The sequence below is a fragment of the Copidosoma floridanum genome, unplaced genomic scaffold, assembly GCF_036245765.1.
Source record: "Copidosoma floridanum isolate Cflo_tuat_1 unplaced genomic scaffold, Cflo_Japanese_pri ptg000006l, whole genome shotgun sequence".
Taxonomy (NCBI): Eukaryota; Metazoa; Arthropoda; class Insecta; order Hymenoptera; family Encyrtidae; genus Copidosoma; species Copidosoma floridanum.
In genome coordinates, this window is record NW_028321883.1 from 793,486 (window position 1) to 809,187 (window position 15,702).

The following is a 15,702-nucleotide window of genomic DNA, read 5'->3' on the forward strand; positions in this document are numbered from 1 at the left end:
GATTTTAAAATGTTGAATGTATTGAACTCCGTGAACATCTTGCATAATTAAGCTTCTGTGAATATAAGATGAGTCCCATAGTGCCAAAATATTTCCTTCGCTACATGTATATTTTTCATCATATAGCAAATCCAAATTTATTTTAGATGGTATTATCGAACTGGAAGTCGCTGTATTTTTGGAATTGCGTGTCGCTCTACTCAGTTGAACGTTTTCAGCTATACATAATAATTCTCGAAATTTAATGTATTCGTTGTAGAAAAGACCGTGAGCATTCACTTTTATTTTCTATTTATCATCTACAGGACTAGCAAATGTGACGTATGGGGTATAATATAGATGAGCTTCTTCCACTTCAAATAATTCGGTAACTGATTCCGCTAAGATTTTGAATCTAGCTGCCGTTGTGCTATGAAAGAAATGTGTAATGTAATTAAAAAATAATTGGAGTAGAGAATGAGATTACCATGCACAGTACTAATATATAAAGCAAAGCTAAATAATTAACAGTGTTCAACATAACATTTAATTAAATTTTAAAAAAGTATCCGCATAAATATTTGTAACATTACATTATTACGCACAAAAACAAAAATCTAGCATTTAATAGCATTGACAAGTTGATTTTAAATAGAAAGAAAAATTGGGTCTAATGTAACAATTACAATAAAAAAAAATCTTACTCAAACTGGTTATTTGATTTTTTACATTTTAGCATTTCGTTGTTAATAACTATGTAGCATAAATGCTTCCGGAAAGGTCCGATGTCTTTATTTTTTCCGTAGCTAATGAGCATCAAATTTCCTATCATGTTCTCACTGTCACTAAGTAATTGATACAGTTCTTTTTTTTTTGTACTAAAAATATACATCATTTATCATAGAATCTAGTTATTTCAGTTACATTTTATCACAATTCTTATAACTTCTGCTAAATCAGAACGATTACAAATATTAAGTTTATGTTTGATAAAATTATTACTTGTTGTATAATATTCATCAAAATTTGTCAACTCGCCCAATACAAAGCTGTCACTTTTCTCAACTGGGGTTGCAGAAGTTAACGTTTTATTAATTTTGTCAGAAATAACGCTATTTGAACAATCATCTAATGCTCGTCTTTTTCTACTTACACTAGCGATCAAAGGATTTTGAATATCTATCTCACTGGCTGCAGAATTTTCTTTATCATTCACAATGCAAAGTGAATTGTCTAAAGACCTTGTTACTACCGATTGACAGTTGGATTTAAGTCCAATTGTATCGAAGCAGGTACCATCAGAGTTATTAGGAACGCAAATAGGTACTTCTTGTGATGCTGAAAAGTATTCAGCATTATTCCGGAAGGAAGTGGTAGTAGTATCCAAAGATTTTTTAAATAAAGAGTAACAGCTCTTAAAAGTGAATTTTTCTTTGCATGAAAAAACAAACAGTTTATCAATATCTTCTTCTGATAGCACGCAGAATTTGTCCCCATCTATATGTTTAGCTAAAATTTAAATACATTTTTTAAGATACGTCTAGTGGAAGCGAATTATTATATAAATCGTAATGAGTACTATGATTACAGATTTTTTTTACGTAATAGCGTTAAGTCAATTTTATGGAACTAGTCATTATTATCCAAAAACTGTGCTTTAGCAATTTCACTATGGTATCGGGAAACGTTAACGAACTGTAATAATGACGTAAAAGATACTAAGTCAGTTATTCGACAACGAAATCAAGTAATAATAAATAACCTTCAAGTAACATGCAACTATGTTAACTTAAATTGTACTTACTACCAAAGTAATCAATCAGTTCTGATGAATTCCAACTTATCAGAATGTTTTTTACAAAATCGTCGATGCCTCAGTTTTCGTTTTCTTCTTTCTTAATCTAACCTCTTAATGGGGTTCTTGTAATCATTATCTTACGTACACATTGAAAAGCTGACTCTTGAAAACGCATCTAAAAAAACTTTTAACATCCTTACACCATGAATATCGGTTGAGAATTTTTACCACTTTAATAACACGAGAAAAGACTTACAGTGTGTCAACGTAATGTTCAATTATATAAAAGTATTTTACAATGCAACGAATACAAAAGAAATACGTGCGATATACTTAGTACAAAGCACCTTGCTGCCCAGTTATAACTTGTCACGACGTATAGCAGTGACAGAACCGTTGAAAAAACATGCCTCCACTGCTATACGGTAAGACAGCTACTCTATGCGTTGGGAGACTATATCACAGCACACGAGAGGGGCAGCAACGGTACAAAAGCTGGCGTCACGCCATCTTACGTGGTTTTGAGTACTCTGCTGTATGCGTAATGTGCATCACTCGTCTCTGTTGTGAATAGCTCTCTGAGTGTAGCGGGGGCCAAATGTACCCCAAAAACTGCCACAACCGCGAAGGGGACTATATAATTTTTCTAAAACGCCTACTTTTGCCCCAAATTGGCATCTAGTAGAAATTTGTGGTCGCTAATTACAAATCTGATGTCAGATTACACCAATAATGGAACGCTCTGTGAATCGTGACATTTTTGCTGATAGTTCGATAAATATGCATTGATTTTTATTTCCCATCTAAGTTAAATTTTACTGCCTTGTTCACTTGCCCTACCTTACCGTCAGCTACTGATGTTGACCCAACATTTTTGTTGAGAACGTTGAATTCATGGTGTATATATATATATATATATATGGGTGACTCTCTGTTAAATCGTGCGCAAAAAAAAACAGATGTTTCTGAAACTTAAGGAATATATTCCAAACAACGTTACAAATGCCGATGAATTTTTTTAGATTTTTTAGAAGTCACCACAGTGAGCTATGGACCCCTAAACTTTCAATTTTCGGCGTTTTTTAAGATTTAGTGTAACTTTGAGCTCGATATTCCTCTTGAAAGATCAATTTTTAGTAAAAATATGCAGTATATACAAAAATCTGAAATTCCTTGAATTTTCAGAAAAAATGGTTTAAAGGCCCAAAAGTAAATTTTATAACCTTAAAATCGAAAACTAAACTTTGAAAATGGAAAAAGAGGGCATGCGATCCAAGCTTTCAGCCTCAAAAAATTTATGATGTCAGCTTAGTGTGCTAGGAATATGCTCCCACAAATCCGGTTATGGTAGTTTTATGGTATAGCAAAAAAAAAAATAAAGATAGACAGAGTTATTGCCGAAAATCACGTAAATTGCAGTATTTCGGTATTTTTACAACAGTTGCGCCATCTACAGCTACGTAGTGTTTTGTTTTTATCAATTATATACAAAACAATTCATTAACTATGCAATGTTGAATTAAAAAAAAAATTAATTGTTATCTATACGTACGAGTTACGATGGCTGGAAACACTCTAAAATTACCCTCGAAATTTATTTTACTTCTAAAGTATGAATAAAAAAATTTTATTACGTATTTGCTTTGTTTTGACAGAAGTAATAGAATAAAGCTTATTCTGTAGGTTAAAAGAACACTCAAATTATTTTAGCAATCACGTATAGTTATTTTTAATTATATACAGGTATGAGACTTTGTTGATTGCAATGCGTTTTGTTCCTTAAATTTTATTTGTTGTTTCCTTCAAAGTATAGTTTTATATGTAAGTACACCTTTTTTAAGAGATGTAGGTATAGTACATAATGTAAGCAGATAAGGTGTGTGATGGCGCAACTTTCCGATGAGTCTGAGTTTCTCCAATAGCGTGCCTCATCCGCACATCGTTCATATTGGGATTTGAGCCAATCCGAATGTAGCGGTATTTCAAAAATATGTGATTGTCAATAGTTTGAAAAAGGTTTTAGCTTACATTGCAATGTTAAAAGTGATGCTTAAAAATTGTTGCTGAAAACGAGAAAACATCATTTAACAGTTATTTCGAATAGTGATGAGACAATAAAAATTAATTATTGCCGGATTTAAGAAAGACATTATTTAAAGTAAGTCATGTATGACTTTTCAGATTAACATTTATCATATACACAAAGTCGGCAATTGTAGCACACTTTATCACTCGTTGTTAGAGAAGGCGAAGAAAAGTATTTTTCATTGAGACTTTTTGTCATTTGTAGGGAAATATTTCTCAGGTTTTTAGTGGAACAAGACCTATCTGTTTCAACGGGCTTTCTACATCTATTTCCACTTGCATGATGTTACCTACGTTTTTTGACATTTTTTTCATTTTCCTCCATTTCAGAGGTCGAAAGAAATAGTTTATTCAATAGAGTATAAAAAATTCACTTCAAGACTATACTTTCTTGCTGTTCAACAAATTCAAAGTGCTACGGAGACATTTGTAATGTACATAAAACGGAGTCAAAGTTGTAATGTACATAAAAAGTTTTGTAGAGTGAATATTTCTATTTTTTTCAAGTAAGAACTTAAAAATACAGTGTCATGATAAATAAGTAATTTTTTTTTGTTTTTACTTGTTTAAAGTCTCATTTTCTACAATTAATTTAGATTTCTTTCAAAACTAAAATTTTTACAGAAAAAAGAAATAATTACAAAGAATAAACTTTGACAAAAAAATAATTAATTTGTTAACGTTAAAAAATCTCTTGCCACACAATATTTTCAATGTTTGATTGATTCTCTGAATCATTTTGTATAAATATATTTTTAGGATTTTTACATCTTGATACCAATACGTAAAATTGTCCTAGAAAAAACAAAGGTCTTTCGTAGCAAATCCTAATTTGTCGAAACTTTGACCTTGTAATTTATTGATTTTCATGGAAAAAGATAGAACTTATAAAAACTGTTTTCTGTGTATAATTAACGGAAAAAATATTTTTACTGGTATTGAAAGTGATTCTGGGTTTGAAATCTCATTTACAACATTTTTGACAAGTTATTATTTCTGCCTTTAAATTACATTTTAATATTTTTCTTATACGTAGTCTAGTGTCATTGCACAAACCGTCAAATTTACTCAAGTTTTTGATCTACATAACAGTGTCGTGTATTTTTTTATTGAAAGAGTTTATTTTGGAAAATTTGCTTATGTTATCTTCAGTGCAATCACTACCTTTATATTATGCAAAATCTATTATCTAATAAGTATGCACTGTCCCTTTAATAAAACTCAAAGTTTGATTATTTAAAATATACGAGTGTTCGTTATCAGGTGTCAAAATGACACTCTATTTAATCAACTACTTCTATCATCCCCATTCATTTGGTTACAAATGTTATCAGTTTTCTATCCCCGAGGGATTTCAAAAGACTATGGTTTTGTTCCTAATGTCCATTATTAATAATGAAAAATGTTTATCTATACTCCGCATATTATTTTTCAATTTCAAAATTTTTAGGTGTTTCTATAGAAATAAATACTTTATAGTTTCACTAATAATGTTATTACTATATTATAAAATTATAGAACTTTTACACCCATGCTTTATTACTGGAAGTATTTGTCTAAAATCGTCTCCTAAAATGAATCATTTTCCACCGAATGGAAAATTATTATTACATGAATCTTTCACAGTTTTATCCACTATTTCCGAAGCATTTCTAGGGATCGTTGAAGCTTCGTCCTCAATAATTACATTTATTTCTCTCAATTTTTTTGACCAGTTTAGTATTAGAAAAAAACTTTCATTGTTATTTAAATCTAACAGGCATTAACATGTTATATGACTTATTATCTCTTTTAGTAATATAATTTAAGAAATTCAATAATGTTTAATCCGAAACATCTCAATAATTCAAAATTTTTTTATCCATCTACAAACGTCTTATACTTCATGTTGTTATTCGTTATTTGTAAATTAGCAAATTTCGTAAATGTTATTTTGAAAAATAATACATTATAAAAGTAAATACGTAATTATCTGTTTTTATATGTATATCTGTTTTTTATATGTACTAACATTTTTTTTCAGGTATTTCCTAGCAAATGGAATAAAAATTGGAAAAAAAATAAAATTCATAGATATTATCAATTAAAAAATTAATACATATATTTGATACACATATTAGGCCACACAATGCAGTTGAGGTAAAAATATATCATTGATCTCGAACAATTATTCAAATACTTGTAATAACAAATTATGTTTCAGTTTGAAAGATTTATTCACCTGCAATGTATACAAAACAAAATTTTTGAACCCTGAAAAATTATTAGATCATAAAAAGACACATCGAAAATTGTTATACGTTTGTGATTTTTGTAAAATTGTATTTACTTTAAAACAAAATTTCGTTAAGCATCAAAAGGAACATAATTTAGAAAAAAGATTCACATGCATCCATTTTTATAAAAAATTCAAAAGATCAACACATTTAAATAGACATATGAAAATTCACAGTAAATGTAAAATGAAATAAATTTGTATAAAATTGTATAAAAATTTAAAAAGACTTATAAAAAAATCACAATTTGTAAATTCATAGTGTATAAATTTTTCGAAATAAATTTATTTATTTTTCTTTATTACTACAGGATATTATTTTTAAAAAATTAACTGTCATACAGTTTTAAGACTTCTTAAAAATATATCTCACATTTTATCATACAATATAAATTCTTCTTAAAAATGTATCGTGTAATACGCTCGAATTGAATGACGCAATTAAATCAACAAACCAACAAAATGCAATAATACTCTTAAACTTTCAAGAGGTGCTTGAACTGCGGAGATGAGTGGGGGATGGAGGGAGATGGGTGTGGGATGCATGGGCGATGGAGGGGGGGGTGAAGGAAGATGTAGAGAGATGTAATGAATTATTAAAACAGCAAGGAAACAAAAAGTTAACAAGGTAATTTAAGGTGGATGGAGGGGGTTAGGGGCTAAATCCCCTAAAAACAACTATATAATATAGGATATATATATATATATATATATATACACACACATATACATAGAAATATATATTAACATTACAATAATAATTACAGAAACAATCAAACGCTCATTTCTTTGGTCGTTTTTTAAAGTTTTAAAATTAAGTATAAATATGCGCTGAATAGACAATAGTTTTTAAAATTTTTACTTGATTTTGGTGAAGGAAAAATTAAAACGTTCAAGATTCCTGAAAAATAGAGAACAAAATATATATGTTGAAGAATATTCAAATCAATAAATAGCTTTTCAATGAATAGTGTAATACTTACTTCACATGACAAGTACACACTTTCTTCAAACAATAAAATTTTAAAATTAGATGAAAGGTGAAAGAAAGACATATTACAGTATAGATACAGCGACATTTAAAAGAGTTGACTAATCTGATGATTATATCTATATCAATTTTCCGATGGAAATACCAAATAATATTCGTGAAGGTCTACCACCACATGAACTTAATTTAATAATTGAAGCAATCGTTATGTTAATAAGAAATTTGAGTATATCAGATGGTTTATGTAATAGCACAAGGTTAAAAATAACGAAGTTGTTGAAATTCAATGTTGAGGTAAAAATAATAACTGGTGAAAAAATTGGCCAAAGAGTTTTTATACCAAAAATTACTTTAAATACTGGCAATACATCTTCATTACCATTCATTTTATACAAAAAGCAATTTCCCTTAGTTTTAGCTTTTGCAATGAATATAAATAAATCACAAGGTCAAACTTTTGATATGGGAGGACTATACTTTAAAAAACCATTAGTCTCACATGGTCAATTATTCGTTACCTTATCAAGATGCAAAACTAAGGATGGCATTTTCGTGAAATGAAAATGAAAATGTAATAAAAAATGTTGTCTGGAATGAAATTTTTCCATTAAAGATAAATTGACTTCGTCATTGTTTGTTTTGATTCTCTGCAGCTTTGTCCCTCTGTGGTTCATAGGGCTGATTTGCTTCTTAGGTAACTATAGAAAAGTGCTCTATATATATGTAATATGTATTATATTATTTATGCATTTTTACTTTTGATAAATACATTATTGTTATTAATGTATATATGGGAAAATAAAGCGGCATGTAACATAATGTAAAATTTTTTTTTAAAAGTCTTGTATTTTCTGAAAATTTTTTAGTTTCATTATATTCTACCAGCCATTTGCTTATGCTTACAAACTGCTACCTTTTTCATGTTACAATATTTTTTTATGGAGTACTTTCGATTTATATATTATATTATGAATGTTATTTTTCATACAGGGCACATTTCCATGGTTCCACAAAAAGACTGATTGGCGATGATTTCCACTGTTGTTATTGTTTTACCATAATATAAAATTTTATAGTTACACTTATGGAAATAATGTCGTACACACATGTACATAATAACAACAAAAAAAGATCACGCCTGTCTATTTGTCTCATGGGTGGTGTGAAAAAAATAGATAAAATATTTGCCTCATTGACGGTGTAAAAAAAATAGATTAAAAAATAACAAATTTTATTAATGTTTCGATGAACCATTGACCAAAATTGTATTTAATAAATCTCACATGCAAATAAAGAATATTTTGACTCCTTATGAAAGGGGGCCAAGGGGATGGTAAAAAAATGTGAAAAAAAATGCAGGGGGTGAGCAGGCGTCAAAACAAATTGAGTGGCAGTGAAGGGGGATGAGTAGGGGTGATCAAAAATTTTATTGGGTTAATTTTACATTAAAATAAAAGCAATTTTGCTTGGTTTTAAGGGGGGGCGAGGGGGGCTTAAAAAAGTGTAAGAAGAGAATGAGGGGGGGGGGCAAGCAGGCACAAAACAAATTGTAGGGTGGTGAGGAGGGCTGAGGAGGGGCAATCAAAAATTTTATTGGTTTAATTTTCCATTGAAATAAATACAATTTTCCCTTGTTTTGAGAAGGGGTCAAGGGGTGGCTGATGATGGGAAGTAGAAAATGGGAGACGGGGCCGAGGAGGTTAAATCATGACACAAAGGTGCCATATTGGGTCTCTTTTCCATTGAAATAAATACAATTATTCCTTTTTTTGAGGGGGGCTTAATATTAGTGGGGGGGGGGGCGAGGAGGACGGCTGTGGATAGCCCCACAAAAATACTGTATAAAAAACTATATCATAAGAATGCGAGATGGCTCAGTCGGCTAGGTCGTGGATTGGCACGCGGAAGACCGTGGTTCGATTCCCGGCCAGTGCGACTTTATCGAGCAAGTACCTCTGTGACTTTTCACATGTGCTTTTTTACCACGCAATGTTCCTCGAAGAGGGTTTAGGCGACCTTCTGGCAGCAAAATTGCCTAATTTCCCCCTACCCCCTCCCAGTAATGGAAGGCCTCTCATCTCTCTTCCCTTACTTCTCCCAAGTACTAAGTGCCCATAGTAGTGCCCTTATTAATTAGGAGCCAGACGTAGAGCACTCTAATATATAAAAAAAAGCTATGTAATATAGGAAGATATATTTGGGTCATTGAAAAAAAACTTGTACTTTTTATGTCCTTGCTCTTTACAAACAGTTTGATTGTTAAAATAATGTTTATATACGAAAATTTTATTAAAAGTAATTATGTTTTTCTTGTATTTATACGCAGAATCTCAAATCAGATGAGATTTGCAAGCTTGAACAAAGAATATAGTGTTAAAATATTATTACCGTAACCTGTCTGCGGTAAGAATTCCACATTTTGTGCCTTCATGAAGAGAGAATTTCGATTTTTTAAATTTTTTATACTGAAATATCTTGAAGTCAAGTCAAACATTTACCTAACTGTTCCGGGAAAAGTTCTTAAAAAATTTTCCGTGGTACATATTGTCTCTCGAACTGTGTCCCTCTATTTTGTTAATTTCAAACTTTTCACACAAATTCTTGCAGTACAATCGCTTTTTCGACTTCAGTGGAGTTGCCACTGACCTTGTCTACCTTTATTTGTATTGACTATGTTTATAAACTGGCAAGGCTGTTGACAAATTGAAAAACTCTTTTTTGCAACAGTCTTTTTTTTTGTGTGCCTGAAATAATAATGAAATTGGTCATTACCGTCACCGGCTGTATCTTGTCGTCAAGGAGTATGTGCACATGCATATTTTAAGTGGTAACAAATAGAATTAGATAATATGTAAAAGTTATAAATGCAAGGAAAATATTTTTAATATTTATTTAGAGTAGAATCCATTTTTTAAGACGATTCGTCATTACCATAACCCCAAAAAATGAATTTTTCTGTTAATCATTCGAACAGACATATTTTTTCGCTTAGACTACAGATTTAGGTATTTAGAATGGCCCCGATTTTGAGAAATAATTTACAAAGTTCCGTAAAATTGAAAAATTTTGATGTTAATAAGAAAATAAAAGCAAAGTTGAAAAAAGTTAAATATTCAACTGATGGAACAAATAAAAAAAAGTTTTACAGAAAAAAAAATAAAATCAGCCAAAAACAGAGACAGAATAAAAAAGTAAATACCGTAACCATAAAAAAATCTGAAATTTGTACATATTCAGAGATGCTTACGTATACAGGAGGTGCCACTACTTTTTTTTCTTAGTTTTTAACTTGCATATCAGGATAAATCGGAAAAAGTGATGATAAGACTATTCTCGTGTGGGGTCAAAATGAGTCTTCAATAGCCTAAGTTTTTTTAACAATGACCCATATATATAAACATATAAACTTGTGAGAGTAACTGTGGCTGTAGAAAAGCTGGATTGCACTGCACGCAAAAATGCAAGTATTGCCAAGGAAGCAACTGTGGTAATAGGATTTCGGCTGCAACAGAAGACAACAAGGTAGAACAATTAAATGTAAGCCTATAAGATAGTGATGACGAAGAGCAGATGAATCCTGAAACTCTTGAGAATGATTCGGACTATTAATAAAAATATCTCAATATTCCAATTTTTCTTTGAAACGAAAAGGTGTTTGTGTCAAAAAAACTAATTTAAAGCATCAATCACGAATTTTAAATTGCCATTATTTATATTCCCGAAAATATTTTAAATTTACGCTGAAAATATTATACTCCCTTTGCCAATTCTTCCTATGCCATTTTTGTGCCACAGCAGTTGAAATTTCGCCAAAAAATGGCACAATTTCTAGAGCGCGTAGAATAATTCGTGTAATCTGACATCAAATTCGTAATCAGCGATCAAAAAACCCCTTGGAGTATCCTTTGTATAATAACTACTCCACATGCCATTTTCGTGTCATATTAACTGAAATATCGGCTAAAAATTGCATAATTTACGGAGTAAGTTGCATGACTCGTGTAACCTGACATCAGATTTGTAATCAGCGACCACAAATACATACTAGATGCCAATTTGGGGCAAAAATAGGTGTTTTCAAAAACTTGTATAGTCCCCTCCGTGGTTGGGGCAGTTTTTGGGGTACACATACCCCCTGCTGGGGCCTTTTGCCCCTATGACGAGGTTGAGTTAGCTGAATGTTTCTTAGGATCTTATCAGTATATTACAAAAACTTTTATTAAAGTCAGTGCTATTCTGAAACTTTTCCATTGGTTGCACGTAATATAAATAACGGGGTACATGTTTATCAACATTTCATCATTGTTTAGATTGACTATACAACTATTATATTGTTATATAATATTTGTATCAATATAAATATTATATATCAATAATTTATCAATAATATATTATTGATAAATTTAAAAATTATTCAAGAGTAATTAAATAACCCTTAGTTATTCCTAAGTTATAAATTAAACGAAAACTTCTACCGGATGATTCATTATTCAACAAATTGATTTAACTGGAAATTGCAACACAAGCGCTCATGAAGAGCAGTGTTCCTTGCGTTTAAATTCCGAGAAAAAATACATAAAAATAACTAACACATGAGCAACAAAAATCATTTACGACTGCTTTTATTATTTTTAACAGAATTTTAATATAAAAAATCTTCATGGCCATCTTGGCATTTGTAGTTTGCATATTAAATACATGAATTTATTATGTATTTGTTCGTGATAACGTGAAAAAAAACGTGTGTAATAAAGTACGTAGTAAAAAAATTTTTGTCGCTCACATTATTGACAAAACAATTTATGATACACACACATTTAAACACGCACACACGCACGCTCGTATACATTTTTCGTATGTGCTGTTAAAAATGTTAATTAATTTTTAAATATTTCAGGCATAGATAAATAATTTATCAATAACATTCTTCGCTTACACACATGTATTCATGAAAAAATAAAAAGAATCGTTTACAACTACGCAATTACAATTTTATTATTCAACACATGAATAATAATCAATTATAATAAAAAAGTTAGGCTGTAAAAAAAATGGAACTTTTATTGTAAATTGCAACTTTTATTCTAATTTTATTAATAATTTGCTTTTAACAAGTACTATAAATGGTATCAGAGTGGGGGCCAGACGGAAGAACACTTAAAATGTAAGGTGGGCTTGAAGAGGGTGAGGGGTGGTAGGAAGTTTTTATTTTAGTACTATATTAATTATTGGGTTAATTAGAGGGGAAAATTTAGAGTTTTTTTAGGTTTCCAGGGGGTGGGGGAGGGTAGCGATCGAATTTGGTCTTGTAACTGTACAACATAAGATACACATACACACACCTATATACTAGCGGGCTTTTGCCCCCCTACGTGCGTTGCGCACCAACCCCCTAAGAATGACTTAAAATTTGAAAATTTAATATCTAAATATCTACAAATTTATGGACTTGTTAATTATATAATCGAGTTCTAACAAGTGTTACTCAGTTTGTTCTACTTTTCTTAATGATGTTGCTATTATCTTTATAAACTTAAAATGTAGATACCACATATAGCTTCGTATAACACTATTTTATTATATTTTAAATATACAACGTACCCTTAAAATTGAAGTATTCAGAGATGGAAACTTTATTATAAATGCGTTTTTGTGAAAGAAAAGTATACATATCCGTATAAATGAATACATCTCTATATTTACTAATCAATGTTAAATATTATAATTACATTGCAGCAAAACGGTGTTGGGCACAGGCAATAAATTAGTACGAAATTTTTGTTAATATAAAATTTGCGTTTGAAGTAAACAACAATTTTTTTAATGACAAAATTTGAAGTACAAAATGAAATGCTCTCCTGTTCTTTGATTTTGTAAAATTAATTTTCAACTAAAACTCTAAATTCTTAAAATAAAATCGAAGTTTCTAGTATAAATGAAATATTTTGTAATGTGAGTATTTCTATTTTTTTTTTTTTTACTGTATTTGTCAACTAAAACTCAAAATTCTTAAAATAAAGGTGAAAGTTCTAGTATAAATAAAATATTTTGTAATGTGAGTATTTCTATTTTTTTTCTACCGTAAGAATTTGAAAATACAGTGTCTTAGTTAATAAGTAATTTTTTTGGTGATTTTACTTGTAAAAAGTCTATCTAATTTTTACGATGCATTTCATATATTTCAAAAACTGAATTTCTTAGAATAGAAGAAAAAATTATAAGAAATTAAATTTAACAAAGAAATAATAAAATTGTTATCGATCAAAAATTAATTTCCATACAATGTTTTCAATGTTTGCTTGATTCTCGGAATCATTTTATATAACTGTATTTTCAGGATTTCTTCATCTTGGTACCAATACGTATAGATGACCATGAGAAACCAAAGGTCTCTTATAGTGAAGTCTTAATTTATTAAAACTTTCACCTTGCGATTTGTTGATTGTCATGGAAAAAGTTAGAACTAATGGACACTGTTATCTGTAAATAATTAACGGTAAAGATAAGTTATTACTGGATAATTCACCAGTTGTTATTTCTGCTTCTAAATTATATTTAAATAATTTTTTTATACCTAGTCCTTGCCATTGCAAAAGCCATCGAATATGCTCAAATTTTTTATCAACGTTATAATAGCATCTACTCTTAAATTTTAATCATGGGACGGTAATAATTCATGTATATTATATAAAGTTTCTATACGAAAATTTATGTTTATATGTTTATTAGTGCGATCACTACCTTTATGTTTAGCATAATCTATGCTGTAATAAGTATATTCTTTCCCTTTCATTAAATGCAAGCTTTCTCATATAAAATACACAGAAGTTCGTTGTGAGTTGTTAGAATTACTGTTTAGGCAGCTATTTATACACCATTCCTGTTAATTTATTTACAAACGTTATCAGTTCTCCATCTTTGCGGAATTTCAAAAGACTTTATAGTTCTGTTTCCATAGTCAATTAACAATACAGAAAATTGTTAGTCTGCACACTAAATATTATTTTTCAATTTCCTAATTTTGAAGTGTTCTCATAAAATACGTTATAGTTTTACTAATTATAAAACTTTTACTTATATGCCTTGTCACTAAAAGTATTTGTTTAAAATTGCCTCTTAAAATAAATGATTTTGCACTGAAAAGAATATTATTATGACGCAAGTCTTTTAAAGTTTTATCCACTGTTTCTAAAGCTTTTTTAGGAATCATTGAAGCTTCGTCCCAATTATTTACATTTACTTTTCGTTATTTTTTTCATCAGTTTCGTATTCCAAAAAAGAACTTCCATTGTTGTTTAAATCTAATGGTAATCGAAATGTTCTATGACTTGTCATCTCTTTAGGTAATAAAACTGAAGTAATTCCCGTCCAAGCCATAAATTAAACTTTTTCCTTATTTAAGGTGGTTTGTTCATGAAATAATTATAAACAGAATAATATAAAACCTTAAGGAATCATTTATTAAGTTTCAATGCACCACCCCTCAAAATTTTAGAGTAGGCTGACGAATATAAACGCAAGAAAATGATAAATGAAAAGTAAATTCTAAGCATGTGCTCTTATGGCAACTAAGCATTCCTTTACTGAAAGTTGTAGCCTAGTTACTTATTTACTGAACATACTAAAGTAGAAAACTGACACAATAAAGCTTACGCAATTCTACACATTCTGCCACTTTGAAATACATATGTTCATGGACTTAAATAAAAGATGTTAAAAAAAACACAGGTCTACATTTTCGTTTCCTACGTTTATTGCACAGGCAAGCATGTAATGCTGGTATTTTGAGGTTAAGATCAAATTTTCCACAATTATTTCTATGAACCTCTCATATCAGATATCATAACCTCAAATTTTTAATCAGTTCTTAATTTGACTCAATAAACAATATTTACAAATATTCGTTTGAAATTTAAGCAGTAGTAATAAGTATTAACATAATAGTTGTACCTATGACTCGGGAATCATGAAAGAATCACCTTAACGAAAATAAAAAATTAAGGTTTTGTACAAACATGTTTTTCCAGAACCTCCTGGACCATCAATAAAATATAATTTCATATTGCTATCAATAATTTTGTTAAAAATTTTCTTTGACCACTATTCAGTTTAACAAATTAATCCTTGAAATTTGTTTCTAAATTATTTACGTGTTAATAAAGTTACTAAGTGTAATAAAGCATTATTTTCCTTACTCTTTTTTAAATCTTTAATAAAAATTTCTGGAATGATTCAAAAATAGTCTTACCACAAATTTCTGCAGATATTAAAATCATGCGAAAAAGTTTCTCAGTTGGTATGGCAGTATCAGAGATTAGTAAGGAGATTGCTGACTACAATGCTATGGAGTGTGCCCACTTTTTCACCGGTTTGAGTGCCCCGTTGCGGTCAAGTGGCCGAACCAGGTGCACATTTTTGTTTTATTTGACTAGCATAATAGGGGTAGGCGCCTAAAAGGAGAGGAGTGGATTTGTGTGGAAATTTTCATATAGGCACACATTTTGGAGATCCGTGGAAAGGGTATTGGGTTACTGGAAAACGTATACTGAATGTGTGCTTACGAGGAGAGGAGTG

The 15,702-nt window shown here is 30.0% G+C and overlaps 1 protein-coding gene across 5 annotated transcripts in view; it reads left to right on the top strand.

Moving 5' to 3' along the window:
- The window catches only part of Atg9 (autophagy-related protein 9), a 363,261-nt gene that overhangs the window by 17,966 nt on the left and 329,593 nt on the right, over positions 1-15,702 (top strand). The window contains exon 2 of one of the 5 annotated variants that reach the window (XM_089598546.1): positions 5,886-6,001. The exons of the other annotated variants lie outside the window; for them this stretch is intronic. The gene's annotated coding sequence lies outside the window, so the exon portion shown is untranslated. The remainder of the gene's footprint in view (positions 1-5,885; positions 6,002-15,702) is intronic. 5 annotated transcript variants of the gene reach the window in all.